The 4,931-nt window shown below is 45.3% G+C and overlaps 1 pseudogene; it reads left to right on the top strand.

Moving 5' to 3' along the window:
- The first annotated feature begins 2,535 nt into the window (after positions 1–2,535).
- LOC119473090 lies at positions 2,536–2,642 on the top strand (annotated as a pseudogene).
- The last annotated feature ends 2,289 nt before the right edge of the window (positions 2,643–4,931 follow it).

Below are 4,931 nucleotides of genomic sequence, written 5' to 3'. Positions count from 1 at the left end.
CTCTCTAAATCTAATATTTAAAGGTCAATTTACAAACAGCGTGTGTCATTGTACAAATTCTTGCCACATGGTGCCATCTGAATCCATCTCCCAATCCCTTTTGAAAATCCAAGAGAAATTTCCCTGATGGTTTGCCTTTTTACAGTCTGATAATAAGATGATCTCTAAGCAGAGTTTATAATATAATCATTTTGAGATTAAAAATATCAATCTTACATTTTGTTTCACAATGGCTGCTCCTCAAAAACCAATCCAGTTTGCTTTATTTATTGTCTTATTTGCTATAAATCTACAGCCAATTATAGCAGTTTCTCATACATTGCCCATCAAAAATGCTATACTATTTCAGCTTCTCAACTGATAGATACTCTCATAAGAAAATTAGAAAGCTCCCAACAACGTGTCTCATAGATGATTACCATGTCCTCATTTCCAAATGACAGTCATCTAAGGAAGTAAAGGGACTGAATGTGGAGTTTTATGTATGTGATGAAGAATGTTACTTTCAAAGTACAGATGCACCCAATTTACAATGGGGTTATGTCACGATACACCCATCATTAAGTTGAAACTATCCAAGTCAAAAATGCATTCAACACACCTAACCTACAGAACCTCATAGCTTAGCCTCGCCTGCCTTAAACATGCTCAGAACACGCACATCAGCCTACAGTGGGGTAACATCATCTGGAGTCATAGCAACCTGTACATTATCAGCTATTTGCCCTCATGATCATGTGGCTGACTGGGAGCTCCGGCTCAATGTCTACCCAGCATTCTGAGTATTGTAACCCATGTCACTAGTTCTAGAAAGATCAAAATTAAAAATTTGAAGTACTGTTTTTACTAAATGCATATTGCTTTTGCACCATCATAACGTCAAAAAATCCTAAGCTGAACTACTGTAACCATCTGTAGTTGCTAACTGATTGGCGAGGCAGGACAACAAAGACATATGTCTAAATAAACGAGAGGTTTTCTGGAGTCCCCATTTACTTTTTCAAAATATTTAGCAAAATATCATACATGCATTAAGCACTTTTCTGGGTGCTGCGAAACAGAGAAAAGGTCTTGGCTTTTGCTGTCAAACAGGGAAGATGTTTCAGAAAGGGGGATGCACGTGCAAAGGCACATAGGAATGAAATCACCATCTTCAAATCTGGCTTCCATTCTGCTGGGGTGTAAAGAGGAGGGCAGGAGTAGCAGAGGTGAGGCCAAGCAGGTGGGCAAGATATTGAGAAAGTCAATCCCATAAGCTCTGGGACGAGCCTGGTTGATATGCTCCCGGCACAGCGGCCACAGAATATGTGTGAGAGTGGCCAGCGTTTGACCTGAGAAAGTCACTGTAACTATGGTGTGGAGTGAAGCAAGATGCTTGGTGTATGCTCATTGCTATGGTCCAGAGGATAGGTGGCAAGAAGGTGGGAAGGAGACATGGGACCTGTGAGGCACATCAGGCAGGCTGGAGGGACAATCAGATTCTCAGATTCAGAAAGAGCCAAATCCAGGATAAGGCTCAGGTTTCTGGCTTAGGTAAGAGGTGCATGGTAAGGCACTTTGTGGAAATGGAGAGAGAAGGAACTGGTGAAGAAGTCAATGTGTTGACTCGAAAGCCCCAGGGGCTTTCGAGTCCATGGCACACTGGGGCTCCAAGGAAATATCTATGTGAGAAATGCAGAGCTTTCCTCTGTAGAAAGAGGAGAGGAGAGAGGGCTGAAGACAGAGCCCGTCATTCACAGGTGCCCACAAAGGAAACTGAAAAAGGGCCACCCCAGGCCGAGGAGACAGTCATGGACTAAACCTTGCCAATCGTGATGGAAACATGACCCGCCCGTCAGGCTTCACCCATCATCCAGGAATGAACCGCTCTTTTTCTCTTACACCTCAACCCAGTTTTTCTTCCCCAGAGTGGAAGTAACTCCCAGACCTCAGAGTTTTCATCTCTAAGCATGGGAGTGTGCAGCTCCAGAAGACAGGGACTCTCTTTTAAAAAGCACGACCTTAGTTTCCCTCCATTTCGTGGGTCTCTGTCACATTTTCATCACCTCAAGGGACTTCTTTCGCACCTGCGATCTGTTTTCTTATGAAAGGAGGATTCAGCCATGACTCTTTGTTGTTTATGTTTATGATTATGGCATGAGTATTTTAGTAACAAGAATCTTCCTGAACATGTTGGCAGGAGCCAGGAGCCAGCATCGCTGTATAGCATCTGTTGTTTTTGCAAAGTGGTCAAAAATGGCCTGTTCTCACTCTGATCTGCCTCCTTTCCTTTCATTTTTAATTGACAAATGATAATTGTGCATATTGATGGGATACAATGTGACGTTTTGATCTATGCCTACATTGTAGAAAGATTTAGTCAAGCCAATTAACATACCTATCACCTCACCAACATATTTTGTTGTGATGAGGATGTTAAAAATTTATTCTTTTAACAATTTTGAAATAGACAACACATTATTATCAGCTGTGATCTTCTGCTTTTATCTGGACCTTCTCTTCTCTGTTCTCATCATCCCTGTATTTGGATTCTCCTTCCAGTGTTTGCCTCCCTGTGGTTGTGTTTTAGACAGCAGCTTCCTTGTTAGTGTAATGCAGCCTGTTTCTTGTATGGATTGCTCTAAGGGACCTTGGAGAGAAGCCTTTCAGGTGTATGTTCATGTCTCTGACCTTGCACTACCCCAGTGTAGGCTCCACACAGGCATGCAAGGTGCCTTTGGAAAGGCCTGGGGCACTGTGGCCAGGGTTCACATTGGCTGAGTTATCATGTCCATCGCACCAAGCTGCAGAACAAGGAGCATGTGATTGAGGCCCTGTGCAGGGCCAAGTTCAAGTTCCCTGGCTGCCAGAAGATCCACATCTCAAAGAAGTGCAGCTTCACCAAGTTCAATGCAGATGAATTCGAAGACATGGTGGCTGAGAAGCGGCTCATCCCAGATGGCTGTGGGGGTCACGTACATCCCCAGTCGTGGCCCTCTGGACAAGTGACGGGCCCTGCACTCATGAGGGCTTCCACTGTGCTGCCCCCTCTTAATATTCACCAATAAATGTACTTCCTGTCCAAAAAAACAAAAAAGAAGGGAACTGAATTCCTTGATCAGGAGAGTGTATAGGCCCAGCTTCTCCCACACCTTCAGGCTGATCACATCAGAGCCTATAGAACAGGAACGCTGCCAACGCCCCCACAAGTGCCTGCTTGACCTGACCCACCTCCCACGGTGACAGCTGGAGGACAAGGAGCCACACCCCATTGCAGCTGGCAGCCCCTCCCCTCCCCTCCCATCCCCTCCCCACCCTTCCCTTCCCTCTGCTTCCTCCACACAAGCACTCATGCCACATTGGTCCTGGGGCTGCAGGTGTTCCCATCCTGAGTGCTTGTATTCAGGGCATGTGGGGTTGCTTACCACTCACTTGGCTCTCTGGGTGATGTTGTCTGAGTGTCTTTGGTTGTGCTGTCCTAAGTGCTTTGTTTGTTTTTATGGGCAGATCCTGGAAATTCAACCCTACCAGGCTGGCCCTGCCATCCTTCCAGAATCCTCTCTAGAGGAGAGCACACAGGAAAGAGGAGAGAGCAGTGTGAGATGCTAAGAGAATTAATTAACACAAGTGCTGGCTGGGCACAGTGGCTCACATCTGTAATTCCAGCACTTTGGGAGGCCGAGGTGAGCAGATCACCTGAGGTCAGGAATTCAATACCAGCCTGGCCAACATGGTGAAACCCCAACTATACCAAAAATACAAAAATTAGCTGGGCATGGTGGTGCATGCCTGTAGTCCCAGCTACTTGGGAGGCTGAGGCAAGAGAATCACTTAAACCTGGGATGCAAAGGTTACGGTGAGCCGAGATCATGCCACTGCACTCTAGCCCAGGCATTAGAGCCAGATTCCATCTCAAAAAAAACAACAACAAAAAACATACAAGTACCATAAAAGGCTTACATTTTTCCAATTAAGCCCAGCCTAAAACTGCTTCTTTATATATTTTAAGTTTGTCCTAAAGGTTTCTACGTCCATGGTGAATTATAACCAAACTGGATCTGTAAACAGGCTGTCACTGACTCTTCTCAGCAGCTGAGGCTCCGCCAAGCACAGGTGTCCAGCTGCTCAAGCCATGTTCAAATAATGCAAGCACCAGCTACAACCAATACAGCTGTCTCTGTGCCTCACCTTCTTTTTTGCTCTGTTACCCAGGCTGGAGTGCAGTGGCATTATCTCAGCTCACTCTAGCCTCTGCCTCCTAGGTTCAAGCAATTGTCCTGCCTCAGCCTCCAGAGTAGCTGGGACTACAGGCATGTGCCACCATGGCCAGCTAATTTTTTGCATTTTGGATAGAGACGGGGTTTCACCATGTTAGCCAGGACGGTCTCGATCTCCTGACCTCATGATCTGCCTGCCTCAGACTCCCAAAGTGCTGGGATTACAGGCGTGAGCCACCACGCCTGGCCCTGCCTTCTCTTTTCTAACCATGAATGTTATCTCACCATGCAGCAGCCCTGAAGGCACTCTGAATCTATTCTGGTTGGGGGCCTGTCCCACTGGAACATAGCTCAACTATGTTACATTTACTGTGTCTACAGTTTTTCTTTCAACCCTCTTTCCAGCTAAGATACTATTGCTAAATGTCTATACCCACCACCGCCACCAGTTGATAAACTTTTTGAGAGAAGCTATCATATTTCATTCAGCTTTCTATCTCCAGAGCCTACTGTGGCACCCATCATGTAGGAGAGACACAATCAAACTGGGTGCATTGAATTAAAGTAATATTTCTTGCCGGAAACTGTGAATCTACCCATTTTTTTTTTCTACTGGGGCTAAACAACTGCTAGGAAATCAAAGATGGGTCAAGTTCCTATTTATTTATAGTTCCAAACAGATTTTCTTTTCCTGAAGGGAAGGAACAGTATAATAGACAAAAGAGACCTGAGGTT

Source organism: Cebus imitator, unplaced genomic scaffold (genome assembly GCF_001604975.1).
Source record: "Cebus imitator isolate Cc_AM_T3 unplaced genomic scaffold, Cebus_imitator-1.0 Scaffold131, whole genome shotgun sequence".
Lineage (NCBI taxonomy): Eukaryota > Metazoa > Chordata > Mammalia > Primates > Cebidae > Cebus > Cebus imitator.
Note: the sequence above shows the minus strand (reverse complement) of the source record. Positions and strands in the feature narration are given on the sequence as shown.